The following is a 17,206-nucleotide window of genomic DNA, read 5'->3' as shown; positions in this document are numbered from 1 at the left end:
AAGCTATTAAAAGTTTAGTCTTCACTCATAAGTATTTAGATCCTTAGCTGAAATAAATAGTATAGTATGAAGGAATGCAAAAAACATCAGTAGATCTTCAGGAGGGTGTATATATGAGAGTATTGTGCACAATCTGAGATTTAACGTTATTTCATAAACATATTTAGGCCTCAACGGCAAGGATTACACGAGATTGGGGAGAAAGGTGCGGGGCCTGTCTGGTAACTGTAATCTAGTACTATTTCAAGGATTACACGAGATTGGGGAGAAAGGTGCGGGAGTGTGAGAAACACATCAAAAGTGCACTTCTAATCCCGAGATCAAATGCTCCCTCAGAAACAGTACCATTAGACAAATTAAAAAATCTGACTTCGTTTGGCTACAAACATTGCTTAGTTTCCTTCGTGCATATTTTAGACGTGAAACCATGTTCGTGGAGGTCTTATCAAAAATAACAAAATCAGCACTCCAACACACTTTTAAAAATATAGTGTTTTTGGAGTATTGATTTTGTTTTCTCTTGCCCAGAGCATTAAATCTGTTTTTTCTTTGTGTATTTTTTCATGTAAGTAGAATATTCAAGAGTGGTTGTTACCGGAAAAAAATTCCAGAATGTTTTTTTTTTCAATTTTAGTGTTCACGAGGGTGCATTTGAGACGGGAGCGGAAACTCCACGTCCAAAACGCAATCACTATTTGAATCTGATAAATAGACGTGCACACATTTTTACAGCACAACTAGCTAGTTGGTTGAGTTTATAAGTTTACTGTAGGTGTATTCCCTTAGATGAAACAAATAGTGTAGTGCAATAACATAAAAAAATACAGTGACTACCAGAAAGGTGTATGATGTGGGCGAAGTATTGTGTGCAATATCGAGGTTTAACATTTTATGAACATAAATATATTGGCTCAAGCCTCGACAGATTTTGAAAGTTATTTTACGTGAAATTACTAATATTTTAAATAATTTTGACCAAAATTTGAATTTTGACTGAATTTAGGCTAAAATTTTGATACAAAATATTTCATAGCAACGAAAATTTCAGCGAGACTTCGTTAAAATTTTCAAGCTAAGACTCCCCAAGTTTCAAGTTATTCTCCAAATCCAACCTCTATAGGAATTGTTTTATTTTTGTATTCATGGCTTCATAGTTTTGTGCTGAAAGTTGGTATCATCGTACAAGTTAAGTGTTGGTATTATATAATTTGAAAACGATTCCTCGGTTCGGAAGTCGTAATTTCAATGTTGAAAATCGCGATGCTTGATCTTAAGGTTCTAGGCTTTGTACTTGAAAGCTCTCTTCGTTTGTCAAAGTTGAAAGTTTTAAATTCCTGACTACAAACTCGTGATTTCCTGTTGAAAGCTTTTGTCAAGACACCCAATGAAAGTGTCACTAGAAGCTTTCACCCTGCTGAAATTAGTAAAGCTTTTATTTCCCATTGAAGACTCATTTTTTTCGCGGGTAGGGCATGGGTGGTACCTCTTTGGGAAGTAAATTGCTCAAAACCATCACATTTGTGGCTAGGGTACTCCAAAACTACCTCTTTTGCCAAAAAATAACAGAAGATTACCACCTCCACCGTGAATGAGTAACAAATCGCATTAATTCAAAATTGAGCCACGTCTAACAGCAGAACTGACGGGTGGAACCTGTCCATCGAGTTGATCTAGTGAAGACTAATCCTAGTCAATGTGTTGACCTGCTGAGGTGGATGGGGTCCCACCTGTCAGCCACAAATTTTATTTACCCCTCTTCCTTTTCTTCCTCTCAACATGGACAAGAACGTCGACGCACTGCATGCCGCTCACCGCCCTTGCTGGTCGACGGTCGGCCGAGTCCTAACCGTACCCATGCTTGCGGCGCCCGTCAGGAGGCCCTAGCTGCGCCCGTGCTGGCGGCCATGACCTTGGCCGGCGAGGAGCGAGGTCGGCGACGCGGATTGCCCAGAACTAGAGAGAGTCAGGGAATAGAGGGGGAGCAAGCCGGGTTGATGAGGCCGGGAAGCGCGGCAGTGGGGCGTCCCTCCCGTCGTGTTTGTCGACGGCGAAGGCGGCTGGGGAAGGCTGGCGTCGGGAGGCAACGTGGCTAGGGGAGGCCGACGTCGGGAGGGAAGGCGGCTGGGGGAGCTGGGTCGGGGCCATGGCGTGGGAGGTAGTTGTAGGGGTTGCGCGGGTTTGTGGCGCGGAGGCAGAGTCACCGGCGAGGTAGAGGGCTCGGATTGGAGCGGCGAGCATGGATCTGAGGTGCGGAAGGCAGAGGCGGCTCAGTTCTTGCAGGATCCAGGCGAGGGCGTGGTAACAGCGGCGGCAGGAGGGCTTGTCGAGGTCACCATGGAGGGGGGGGGGGAGAGGGGGAAATAGAGATGTTAGGAGGAAGAAGGAGGTGCGGGGCTGACATGTGGGACCCTTGGCCACCTCGGCATATTGTCCACGTAGATATGCCACGTGGACCCGACAGGTGAGCCAGCCCTGTCAGTTTTTGGGTTAGTCGCGGCTCATGTCTGGACCAGTGCAATTTGCTATCTGCTTGGTGCAGAAGCGGTGGTCTTGTGTGGTTTTTGACAAAACCATGGTAAAGAAGTATCCTAGCCATAAATATGATGGTTTTGAGTAATTTACTCCACTTTGGGTGACATTGTCGGTAGTACAGTGGTGTGGGGAGGGGGAGAAACTACATTGGCATAGCGGTAGTTATTTACTTACATATTTCTTAAGGAAAGTGGTCGTCATTTCTTAACACCTTGTTACACAAACTCCATACAGTTTTTCTAACTGATAACTTTAACTAAACTAAGTTTGTGCAATCGTATATTCGTATTCTGCCAATATCAACGTGCAGGATGGGACTGCACCGACACACACACCTGAACAAGACCCATTCTTACTAATCTTTGTTAAACTATGAGCCACTTCATTAGCATTTATGCTAATATTAAAAATCCTAAAATCGGCAGAGATCCATAGCCACCATCTTGAAGCCCATGTTTCTGATGTAAAGGCAGTAGTTTCCAAAATAATAGGCAGCCAAAACTCAAATCGATACAAAATCCTCGGATTGCACGCATGAAGCTCCTCCTCCACTGATGTGCAGATTGGGACAACAGCCCCAACAGATTTTCAGACCCGGCACCACCCCACCACTTGTGCCTGAAGATGAGTGAGGATTGAAGCTAGCATCAAATTTTACCTAAGCTTGGTCGTAATGATAGTATCATAGCTAGTATCATGCATGTCAACTAGTAGATAATTTTGATGAGGTGTCATAGAATTAAATAAAGAAAAAGAATGTTGAATATTATATCATGATACCGTATCATAATAAATGCTATGCTAATATGTGTCATGCATGACAATAAATAAAGTACTACATGATACTAATATATGATACTATGCATTAGGGAGGTAGTATCATACACTAGTATCATACACATGATACTAGTATATGATACTCCCCATTACAATCAGCCTAATTCCATCAGGCTTGAGGGGGCTTCCATACTGCAGCCGATCTTGCATGAGTCTGTATACCACTCCGCACTCTCATAGGCTTTCTATTTCTCTCAACTTTCATGGAGAATGCTTTTTACAGCTGGCAATGTACATTGTAGCTCAAAATGTTTATTGACATACATCATAACTCAAAACATCCCAAAAACTTTGAATGGATCCAATTATTCATGCTTGTATTTCATCACATAATGTACAGCTGGCAATGTTTTTGTTTTGAATGAATATACATATTGTACTTGAGATGTAGTTGTACATTTTATTTGTTTTTAATACCGCATGCATGCACTTTTGAGCATTATCATTTGTTTTTAATACTTACTCCCTCTGATCCATATTAATTATCAGCGACAATTAATATGGATCGGAGGGAGTGGTTAAGTATATTAATAGCATGTTCATAACCTCCAAGCTTCACATCCAACCATTAGCCACACAAGGACGGTAGAGGCTGAAATATAGATGTGTTAGAGCTTGTGCATATGGTGCAGCACAACATTTGATGCTCGAAGCTAGGCCTCAGACGATGAGCCCCGCCTCAAATTATACCCGTGGGGGCTTGCTTTATGTGATTCCCACAACTCCATATCTCATGCCCTTTCCAGGAAAGGTCCCCCCTGACCCTGATGGCGAAGCTCCTCTAGCGTCAAAATGTTGTAAGACGGGAAAGCTAGCTAGGCTAGACTATGCAAGGAAGGTCTTATGTGGGGGTTGCATATTCTCTCTGGCTACAATTATGGATGCAGGTCCATCCCCAAGGTTTTGATGCCCTCCTCCCATCCTGTAATGTCCACACAATCTCACAGGGTATAGGTAATACTCTTATTGAGATGTATGCATATTGAGCGCCCACATGTATTGTTAGATGCATGGATTAATATATTGTTATGCGTCGTGGTGCACTTAGATTCATGGATTAATATATTGTTATGAAGTGGACTAGACAATATATACTCCAATTATTGCTGAACTATATAACGTTTATTTCATATTCCTCACAAACAAGCTGACACTATCTCTGTCCTGATTTATTGGTCTCATTCGTATTTTGTGCCAAATTTAATCATAAAGTTAACTAAGAAAATGTTAATGCATGTCACGAAAAATTATATCGTGGGGTTCATATTTGAACATGGATTCCGAAGAAATTTTCTACATTTAACTTATATTTTATTAGTTAAATGATGATCAAAATATGATCCTAAATACAAGGGAGACTAATAAACCATGATTGAGGTAGTACCTCTAAAATTATTGCCCTCCAAACGTATGTACTCCCTCCATCTCAGTTTATAAGCCTTGCATGTGTATCTAGGTTGTTAATTTAAGATGGAGGGAGTATATAGATGGCGTGATGTGCATTAATTCATGCATACCGATCTGTCACTTTGGTTAAAGCGCTTCTGCACCAATTCCCATTCGTTTCGCCCACTCGTTCGCCCATGTACACACTGGCATCTCTACATGTCACCATGCCTTGGGTGTGTACGTGTAAGGGAATCAAATCTTTCATCACCCCCTGTCGGAAGGAAGAGATATATCGATGCATCCATCTCCATCTCGTTTTCTCTTTGAGAGCCAATTTGGTTTGCCCCTGCTCCCTGATTTAAAGCTTCAATTCCGAAAATGCCACTTCAGGCTTGATTTTGACTACGCTCTTGTTTCCTCTGGTTCCCCGGTGCCATATGCGTTGGATTCTCTTTGCGGCCGGGCAGCCTGAAAAGATTTTTGAGATGGGTGAGAATAGATAACTAAAGGAAGTTGTTGATATCGGATTGGACATTCTCTTCTGAGGACAGGATTCTAGAGTTCAGTGTGTAGTATTATATTGGATGCCCCTCTTGGCAAAAAAAAAATACACGACTTATGTATAAACTAGATGCCACGGGCATTGCTGCGGGAACTTTGTTAAAAGAAATGCATAAATAGTTGCTACAAAATAACTAAAACTAGTACTATAAAGAAAATATATGTTTACAAATAATTAAAAAATAAGAAGCATACAAAAAGAGAATTCTAAAACAATTGTAGTCAAATGTGAAGGATGCACTAGATAAGTATATGGAGTTGCTCAACACATATACGTTCAATACAAAATGGAATGGAATATAATAATTTAGGACTAACATGCATGTATTGCTGATGTGACAGCACCGCATGCATAAACTAATTAATGCAAAAGGTGTAATTTGTAACTAACATGCATGACTTGTTTATGTGCCATATATTTGCATGTCTAGCAAAAATAGGTAGTTGGTTATAGAAATTTAGAAGGTGTAACTTGTAGGAGTAACTTACACGCATGACTTGCTTATGTGACATGTTTGCATGTCTAGCAAAAATAGATGGTGTGTTCTAGATATTTAGAAATAGAAGATTGGCTAGCTACCCGGTGGCCGTAGGTGAAAACTTTGTTAGTTTTATTCTGAATCAATTTGCATGTCTATTTATGGATGGAAAAATGGAACTTTTAAAACACAGTCGGCTCTGCATCTATGAATTCGAGGTGTCTAATAATGGTGCGCCGCGATGGATAATGCATGATGATGTGGTTTGGAGTGCTTAGAACAACTCTAGAGTCGTCGTATGTGACCGAATGCTATAGTAACCATCCGTACGATGTTCTTGAACAAAAAGATCAGTCTAGCAGAGTCATCACCTCGCGCTCCACTGAAACGCACTGCAAAAATCGTCCTGAAGTCTCCCTATTGAAGGGTGGTGGAGGGAATATAGAGCTATTGATCCAACAAATCTTGGCACTAGGGACATTTCAAGACGTGCCTGCTCTCCTGACCGCCAGCACGCACATTGTCATGCCACTCTCATCACATGGCACTGCTCCTCGCCGCTAATCCTTTCCCGGCCCTAGCACACCTCGCCGCAGCCTCGCTTCTACTTTCATATGTCCGGCCGACTACCACCTTGGCACCACGTGAGCTCTATATGGTATGTCTCGCATCATTCCCCATTTCCCTGCTCACACGCCGACGGTGCACCATCGCCAACTCTATCTCGTGTGACAACCATGAGACATCTCGCCATCTGGTCTCAACATATTCGATAATTTTCCCCAAGGTATATATTTGCCACATATTTCTATATGTTTACTTGTCTAACCTCTCATATATTCGTGTAGATGACATAGGATTCACAATATCTATAGATGATATCGGCGGTAGACAAAGAAAATGATTTTTTAGGTTCACAATACTTATAGATATAAGTGCATTTCCAATGGCATCCCTCCAACTACTCGCAAACATCTGGACCACTCAGTATAGAAGCTTTTTGCCATCCAATACGGTGCCGCAACTGTCCATCGACGCGTCCTCGCCTACGAATTCCCACAAACCGGCCACAAGTTGGCGGACCTCCATCACATAGGACTCCGACACCCCCGACCCACTCAAATCCCCTCTCCTGGACCACTTTCCCCCCACTCGATCCCTTCTCGCTTTGCTCTGTATCCGCACCCTCCTAGTCCTACGTCCCACTATACTACTCCGCTCGCCTCCCAGGACTTCTCGGGTGTCTGCCCCAACGCGCCTGCTCGCCTTAGACTACGGCGCCATCCACCCCGAGTCCGTCCGCAGCCATGTATCTGACGCCCCCTAGCAACACCGTCCATGCCGGATACCACACGCTGCAAGTGTTTCTGCCAAATGTCATTGATCTTTTTTAACATTATCATTGTTTGTTTGGAGAAAACACGATGGCTGGGTAATCGGTGATGGAGGATGAGTTGTTCTGCCATGCATGATTGGCCAGAAGTGCGGACTTTGTAGGCATGAAGCAAGGGGGCCCGGTGTTTTGGCTATATGTGCAATCTTGGTTTCATGATAAAAATTATTTCGCGCCTTACAACTTACATGTGAATCGTGATACATGATCGCAATGTGAAGTGGGTAGCCCATCATTGGTGCATCTACTCAAACTCCGTCATGAAGTATTGTTGTGCGATTGCACAAGTGGACAGAAGGTGGTATCATACTTTTTTACTTCTTGTTGTTCTAAATGTTGATCAATCCATTAATTCACTCAACGTTTTAACTTGAAACTCACCATGTTGTATAGCTCGGATGCGCTATCGTGTTGTACCAAACAATGGATGCTAGGCAACATTGTTGGATGTTTCTCAAGGGGTACAACGTCTGATGACCAACATTTACGGACATTGATGCATTGTTGGACTTGGGTAACGTTGAATTTCTATCATGAATTTTAAAAAGCTTGTTGAACATCCGATTACTTCAGTCATAATATTTATTTTTGAACTATTGGTATACTAGAATATTTACATTTTATTTATGGATGAATTGTTCTATTGCTATTTTCTTTAATTATTTTGAGTGCTCTGGACATAGGAAAGTAAATAAATAGAGATAAACATTTGATAAATGGGATTAGATGACGGGCTTCCGTATTCATGTCTCCGAACTAATAGGGCAGGTTTGGTTGCCCACGAAAGCTCAACCAGGCCCGCTGTATGCAACATCTTTTCGGTGTTGGGCTGTTTGGTTACATGCACATAGCACAGTTCTTAAGGCACATCGGGCTTGTATCGCTAGAAACGCTCAATCAATCGTTTCGAGTGAGTCGGGCCCGAGCTATGCTCTCGAGCCCATGTGGGTGGCTCTCACATGTGTGTATGTGGTTTGTGGGTATTTTCTTCTAAGCACCTCTTTAATCACACTCATCTCTTCTACACAACCGTGCTTCGATTCACGATAAGTTGTATACGAAAAATATGCACCTCGATGTTCTGATTCCATTCAGGCGATCCAACCGTAGTTTGGTTCACTTTATATGTTGAATTTTGTATTCATATTTGAAGCTTTGTTCGACGAATTTTGACAAATTCTTACACACGGTCGACCGTTTGAAGTTCCCTTTGAGGAGTAGTTTCACCTCGCTGCTTGACATAGCTTTCGTGTTGTGTGTTTTCTGTTTCACTAATCATAGACGAATAGATCTACATGTGACTAGTGTGTTGCCGTCGGTGTAGGTTAGGGAGCAACCCTCGCTCCTCCAGACGCCGGCGCGCCTGCTCGCGCCACAGACGGTGAGCTTCTTGGCGGCCGAGTGAGAGGCACGCCAGGCAGTCTCTCGGCGCTTGGGCGCCTAGGCAGAGGCCGCTGGTGAACGTCCCGCCACTGTCAGACTGTAGGGACGCGAATCCCATCGGCGCGACGACTCCGGGCAGCACGGCCAGGAGCGGCAGGAGGACAAAGAAGAGAAGGGCAGCGAGGATGGTTATGGTGGTGAGCGTGTAGGCGGGTGCCATGGACGTGCGTGGCAGCCCCTCGCGCTGCCGGTGACAGTGACAGTGAGCCAGTGGAGGAGGAATCACCATAGATCAGACTCGGCTCCGGTCGTAGTGGCAGTGAACATTCGATTTTAACCTCTCTGTTCAGTGTAGTTGTTAACTCCTAATTATCATACATGTATGAACCAAACACCAGGTAGGAAATGCTTCCATGATGCAGCAACATATATGCAGGTAACCAATCACTATGCAAACGTTATATTTTGACTTGTATCTTCCCAACCAGCCTCTACTCAACCTTGCCTTTTTTTTCATTCAATCTCCAAAAAATGGTGCAGGTAACGCGCCCATTGTGAATCTAATTTGCGGCAAGGGATTGGAGATGCCCTAAGAACTATGCTGCACCAGGGCAAAGGCTCAGACAAGGTGCGCCACCTGTCGAATTCCTAGTAGCATTTCGTGCAGATTCCCACTACTTCACGCATGTGGGGCTGTATATGCATCCTTTGAATGGGAGAGATAGAGGAAAACTGAAATATTTTATTTATGGTTCATCATAGGTGTGGGGGCGTGCGGGCTTTGCACTTTTGCAGCACATGTGATGCGGCTGATCGATCGTGCATGGAAAGCACAAAGGGGAACCGAATAGCTTGTTTATGCCCCCCTGCAAAAAAAAGCTTGTTTATGGAAAACAGTGTGTTTATGTTGTTATGTCCAAATTTAAGATTAGCTTGTTTCTCTCGTCCTTTCATGTGTCCGTCCATGTTCCACTCCACCATTGATGACTTGCTACTTCTACAACTCTCCAAGATCTCTCGAGAGATGAAGACGGCAGAGAGCAGAGAAGTACAGGGACAGAAAACACCTTGGTAAATGGATAGCCTTAAACGTAAACTATTATATTTGAATTGTAAAAGCGTCTTATATTTTGATACGGAGATAGTACTAGTCTGCTTTTTTTTTTAAAAGGAGGATATACCTCCGGCCTCTGCATTTGGACGATGCATGCAGCCATAGTACTAGTCTGCTAAACTGTGTACCATATAGTGCATGAGTATTGAGCAAGAATGAAAATAAATGATGTAAATTGACAATGCATAATAATACAACGAAGCAAAGCTAGGACTCTCATCCAAAACACATGATTAAAGGAATAATCAGCGCGGTGTGCATGATGTTGCAAATGAATGCAAAGGCCTTGCGACATTGAATGCGGGCGTGGAATTGATCGAGAGGGCAAGAAATGAGATGCCCCGGGCTTTACAGATTGGGAATATATAAGATGCCCATTTGCAAGATCGATCCACCACGTTGGCTCCCTCCAACAGTGGGCTGAATTAAAGAAAGGGATGGCTTGTGTGACAGGCGCGTGCGGTCGAGTTGATTATGCGTGCCTGCGTGTGCGCCCTCGTATGGTATCCTGTGGTGGGTCTGGTTGACCTCTCCCTTGTGGAGCTTTTCTCCTATTGCCTCGATCCCTTCTTCACTCCATTATTGCTGGACATATCGCTCTTTGATCCGTGGATCGCCATCATGGAGATGCGTAGACGATGAGGGAGACATTGGCTAGGAGAATAATAATCGCCATAGAGACAGCACGAAGACATGTGCCCGTGCCTATGAAGTATGAACGCAGCACACTGCACACGCAGATGATTCTGTTACATTTATCCCTTTCAATATGAATATATTTGCACTGCATAATATGATGATTTTGTTACATTTTCCTTACAGTTAGTTTACAACCATCCTTTCCTGGTCCGGAGCTTCAAATATCTCTTTTATACCTTATACTGAACTAAGCGTGTCTGCCCTTCATGACGAACCAATAGTACGTTTTTATTTATTTTGAATTGGCAGGCAAAGTTAGTGGACAAACTATTGGAAAATTAAGCAAGTTCAAAATGAATTTCAGTAATAATTCATGACTAGAACATTAACAGACGGACAAGCACTATAATTAACTGGATACAGTGCTCAAACAGTATTTTTGTATGTAAACTGGTTGTTACTTTTTTAAGCATGCTAAAGAAGACGCAAATGTATAGCTTTGTCTGCTATGAACAATGTGTAGCCGATCAATGAGCTCCCAAGCCAGTTCATTCTAGAAAGGTGGAAGAAAACGATCAGATTTGGCAAAGAGAAAAATAGTTTCTGAGATACACCAAACACTGAATGATACAATCAGGTTGGACGAACACTCTCCCGAAGAATTGAAGCATTGAGAAACACTCTCCTTGACATGAAAAGAAATTTATCTCAATGGGTATATCGTAAAGTTATATTGGTTTGTTTCAGTGAAAATTTGGTTGGTGGTACTTTTGTCATTTCTATGATTCAGGTCGTGTAGTGACTTGTATGGAATTGGCGCATCTTTGTTCACGTGGAGAACCTTTGCTATGTGAAGGAAATATGCCCTAGAGGCAATAATAAAAGTTGTTATTTATATTTCCTAATATCATGATAAATGTTTATTATTCACGCTAGAATTATATTAACCAGAAACTTAGTATATGTGTGTATACATAGACAAACAGAGTGTCACTAGTATGCCTCTACTTGACTACCTCGTTGAATCAAAGATGGTTAAGTTTTCTAGCCATAGACATGAGTTGTCATTTGATTAACGGGATCACATCATTAGAGAATGATGTGATTGACTTGACCCATTCCGTTAGCTTAGCATTCGATCGTTTAGTATATTGCTATTGCTTTCTTCATGACTTATACATGTTCCTATGACTATGAGATTATGCAACTCCCTAATATCGGAGGAACACTTTGTGTGCTACCAAATGTCACAACGTAACTGGGTGATTATAAAGGTGCTCTACAGGTGTCTCCGATGGTACTTGTTGAGTTGGCATAGATCGAGATTAGGATTTGTCACTCCGATTATCGGAGAGGTATCTTTGGGCCTTCTCGGTAATGCACATCACTATAAGCCTTGCAGGCAATGCAACTAATGAGTTAGTTGCGGGATGATGCATTATGGAACGAGTAAAGAGACTTGCCGGTAACGAGATTGAACTAGGTATTGAGATACCGACGATCGAATCTCGGGCAAGTAACATACCGATGACAAAAGGAACAACGTATGTTATTATGCGGTTTAACCGATAAAGAACTTCGTAGAATATGTAGGAGCCAATATGAGCATCTAGGTTCCGCTATTGGTTATTGACCGGTAACGTGTCTCAGTCATGTCTACATAGTTCTCGAACCCGTAGGGTCCGCACGCTTAAAGTTCGGTGACGATCGGTATTATGAGTTTATGTGTTTTGATGTACCGAAGGTAGTTCGGAGTCCCGGATGAGATCAGGGTCATGACGAGGAGTCTCAAAATGGTCGAGACGTAAATATCGATATATTGGACGACTATATTCGGACATTGGAAAGGTTCCGAGTGATTCGGGTATTTTTCGGAGTACCGGGGGAGTTACGGGAATACGGGAGTACATATGGGCCTTAGTGGGCTTTAGGGGAAAGGAGGAGAAGCCACGAGGGCTGGCCACGCGCCCCCCATGGGCCTAGTCCGAATTGGACTAGGGGAGGGGCTGCACCCCCTCTTTCCTTGTCCTCCCCCTCTCCTTCCTTTCCCCTCCTAGTAGGACTAGGAAAGGAGGAATCATACTCCTACTAGGAGGAGGATTCCTCCTCCCATTGGCGCGCCTAGAGAGGCCGGTCGGCCTCCCCTTGCTCCTTTATATACGGGGGCAAGGGGGCACCCCAAGACACACAAGTTGATTGTTTAAGCCGTGTGCGGTGCCCCCCTCCACCATAATCCATTTTGATCATATCGTAGCGATGCTTAGGCGAAGCCCTGTGTCAGTAGCAACATCATCACCGTCATCACACCTCGTGCTGACGGAACTCTCCCGCGAAGCTCTGCTGGATCGGAGTTCGTGGGACGTCACCGAGTTAAACGTGTGCTGAACTCGGAGGTGCCGTGCGTTCGGTACTTGGATCGGTCGGATCATGAAGACGTACGACTCCATCAACCGCGTTCTCATAACGCTCCCGCTTACGGTCTATGAGGGTACATGAACAACACTCTTCCCTCTTGTTGCTATGCATCACCATTATCTTGCGTGTGCGTAGAATTTTTTTAAGATTACTACGTTCCCCAACAGTGGCATCAGAGCCAGATTTATGCGTAGATGTTATATGCACGAGTAGAACACAAGTGATTTGTGGGCGATACTAGTCATACTGCTTAACAGCATGTCATACTTTGATTCGGCGGTATTGTTGGATGAAGCGGCCCGGACCAACATTACATGTACGCTTACGCGAGACTGGTTCTACCGACGTGCTTCGCACACAGGTGACTGGCGGGTGTCAGTTTCTCCAACTTTAGTTCAATCGAGTGTGGCTACGTCCGGTCCTTGTGAAGGTTAAAACAACACTAACTTGACAAAATATCGTTGTGGTTTTGATGCGTAAGTAAGAACGGTTCTTGCTCAACCCGTAGCAGCCACGTAAAACATGCAACGACAAAGTAGAGGACGTCTAACTTGTTTTTGCAGGGCATGCTATGAAGGAAATATGCCCTAGAGGCAATAATAAAGTTATTATTTATTTCCTTATATCATGATAAATGTTTATTATTCATGCTAGAATTGTATTAACCGGAAACGTAATACTTGTGTGAATACATAGACAAACAAAGTGTCACTAGTATGCCTCTACTTGAATAGCTCACTAATCGAAGATGGTTATGTTTCCTAACCATAGACATGAGTTGTCATTTGATTAACGGGATCACATCATTAGGAGAATGATGCGATTGACATGACCCATTCCATTAGCTTAGCACCCGATCGTTTAGTATGTTGCTATTGCTTTCTTCATGACTTATACATGTTCCTATGACTATGAGATTATGCAACTCCCGTTTACTGGAGGAACACTTGGTGTGCTACCAAACGTCACAACGTAACTGGGTGATTATAAAGGTGCTCTACAGGTGTCTCCAAAGGTACATGTTGGGTTGGCGTATTTTGAGATTAGGATTTGTCGCTCCGATTGTCGGAGAGGTATCTCTGGGCCCTCTCGGTAATACACATCACTTAAAGCCTTGCAAGCAATGCAACTAATAAGTTAGTTGCAAGATGATGTATTACGGAATGAGTAAAGAGACTTGCCAGTAATGAGATTGAACTAGGTATTGAGATACCGATGATCGAATCTCGGGCAAGTAACATACCGATGACAAAGGGAACAACGTATGTTGTTATGCGGTCTGGCCGATAAAGATCTTCGTAGAATATGTAGGAGCCAATATGAGCATCCAGGTTCCTCTATTGGTTATTGACCGGAGACGTGTCTCGGTCATGTCTACATTGTTCTCGAACTCGTAGGGTCCGCACGCTTAACGTTACGATGATAGTTTCATTATGAGTTTATATATTTTGATGTACCGAAGGTTGTTCGGAGTCCCGGATGTGATCACGGACTTGACGAGGAGTCTCGAAATGGTCGAGACATAAAGATCGATATATTGGACGACTATATTTGGACAGCGGAAAGGTTCCGGGTGAGATTGGGACAATACTGGATCACCGGGAGGTTGTCAGAACCCCCCGGGAGGTATATGGGCCTTATTGGGCCTTAGTGGAAAGGAGGGGAAAGGATCAAGGGAGCCCCCCCCAAGCCCATTCCGAATTGGGAGCCCCCCCTTTCCTTCCTCCCTCCTTCCTCTTCCTTCCCTCTCCTACTCCTAATAGGAAAAAGGGGAGTCCTACTCTCGGTGGGAGTTGGACTCACCCCCTTGGGCGCGCCACCCTCCTTGGCCGGCCCCCTTTGAAGGAAATATGCCCTAGAGGCAATAATAAAGTTATTATTTATTTCCTTATTTCATGATAAATGTTTATTATTCATGCTATAATTGTATTAACCGGAAACATAATACATGTGTGAATACATAGACAAACAGAGTGTCACTAGTATGCCTCTACTTGACTAGCTCGTTAATCAAAGATGGTTATGTTTCCTAACCATGAACAAGTAGTTGTTATTTGATTAACGAGATCACATCATTAAGTGAATGATCTGATTGACATGACCCATTCCACTAGCTTAGCACCCGATCGTTTAGTATGTTGCTATTGCTTTCTTCATGACTTATACATGTTCCTATGACTATGAGATTATGCAACTCCCGTTTGCCGGAGGAACACTTTGTGTGCTACCAAACGTCACAACGTAACTGGGTGATTATAAAGGAGCTCTACAGGTGTCTCTAAAGGTACATGTTGGGTTGGCGTATTTCGAGATTAGGATTTGTCACTCCGATTGTCGGAGAGGTATCTCTGGGCCCTCCCGGTAATGCACATCACTTAAGCCTTGCAAGCATTGCAACTAATGAGTTAGTTGCGGAATGATTTATTACAGAACGAGTCAAGAGACTTGCCGGTAACGAGATTGAACTAGGTATTTGGAATACCGACGATCGAATCTCGGGCAAGTAACATACCGATGACAAAGGGAACAACTTATGTTGTTATGCGGTCTGACCGATAAAGATCTTCGTAGAATATGTAGGAGCCAATATGAGCATCCAGGTTCCGCTATTGGTTATTGACCGGAGACATGTCTCGGTCATGTCTACATTGTTCTCGAACCCGTAGGGTCCGCACGCTTAAGGCTACGATGACAGTTATATTATGACTTTATACATTTTGATGTACTGAAGTTTGCTCGGAGTCCCGGATGTGATCACGGACATGACGAAGAGTCTCGAAATGGTCGAGACATAAAGATTGATATATTGGAAGCCCATGTTTGGATACCGGAAGTGTTCCGGGTGAAATCGGAATTTTACCGGAGTACCGGGAGGTTACCGGAACCCACCGGGAGCTAAATGGGCCATGATGGGCCTTAGTGGAAAAGAGAAGAGGCAGCCGTACATGGTCCGCGCGCCCCTCCCCTCCCTTGGTCCGGATAGGACAAGGAGAGGGGGCCGGCCCCTCTCTCTCTTTTCCTCCCTCCGCGAATCCTATTCCAACTAGGATTGGGGGGGGGGGGGAATCCTACTCCCAGAGGGAGTAGGACTCTCCTGGCGCGCCCTCCTTGGCCGGCCAACCTTCCCCCCTTTAGTCCTTTATATACAGAGGCAGGGGCACCCCAGAGACACACAAGTTGATCCACGTGATCTATTCCTTAGCCGTGTGCGGCGCCCCCAGCCACCATAGTCCTCGATAATATTGTTGCGGTGCTTAGGCGAAGCCCTGCAGCAGTAGTACGTCAAGATCGTCACCACGCCGTCGTGCTGACGGAACTCTTCCCCGACACTTTGCTGGATCGGAGTCCGGGGATCGTCATCGAGCTGAACGTGTGCTAGAACTCGGAGGTGCCGTAGTTTCGGTGCTTGATCGGTTGGATCGTGGAGACGTACGACTACATCAACCAAACGCTTCCGTTGTCGATCTACTAGGTATGTAGATCATACTCCCCCTCTCGTTGCTATGCATCACCATGATCTTGCGTGTGCGTAGGAAATTTTTTGAAATTACTACGAAACCCAACACCCTCCTCCACTCCTTTATATACGGGGGCAAGGGGGCACCCCAGAGACACAACAATTGATCCTTGAGATCTATTTGCCGTGTGCGGTGCCCTCTTCCACCATAATCCTCGATAATATTGTAGCGGTGCTTAGGCGAAGCCCTGCAACGGTAGAACATCAAGATCGTCACCACGCCGTCGTGCTGACGGAACTCTTCCCTGAAATTCTGCTGGATCGGAGTCCGGGGATCATCATCGAGGTGAACGTGTGCTAGAACTCGGAGGTGCCGTAGTTTTGGTGCTTGATCGGTCGGGCCGTGAAGATGTACGACTACATCAACCGCGTTGTGCTAACGCTTCCGCTTCCGGTCTACAAGGGTACGTAGACAACACTCTCCCCTCTCGTTGCTATGCATCACCATGATCTTGCGTGTGCGTAGGAAATTTTTTGAAATTACTACGTTCCCCAACAGTGGCATCCGAGCCTAGGTTTTATGCGTTGATGTAATATGCACGAGTAGAACACAAGTGAGTTGTGGGTGATATAAGTCATACTGCTTACCAGCATGTCACACTTTGGTTCGGCAGTATTGTTGGATGAAGCGGCGAGACTGGTTTTACCGCCGTGCTATGCACACAGGTGACTAGCGGGTGTCAGTTTCTCCAACTTTAGTTGAACCGAGTGTGGCTACGCCCGGTCCTTGTGAAGGTTAAAACAGCACCAACTTGACAAACAATCGTTGTCGTTTTTGATGCGTAGGTAAGATTGGTTCTTGCTAAGCCCGTAGCAGCCACGTAAAACTTGCAACAAACAAAGTAGAGGACGTCTAACTTGTTTTTGCAGGGCATGTTGTGATGTGATATTGTCAAGGCATGATGCTAAATTTTATTGTATGAGATGATCCTGTTTTGTAACCAAGT

This window comes from Triticum urartu, chromosome 2 (genome assembly GCF_003073215.2).
Source record: "Triticum urartu cultivar G1812 chromosome 2, Tu2.1, whole genome shotgun sequence".
NCBI lineage: Eukaryota > Viridiplantae > Streptophyta > Magnoliopsida > Poales > Poaceae > Triticum > Triticum urartu.
Note: the sequence above shows the minus strand (reverse complement) of the source record.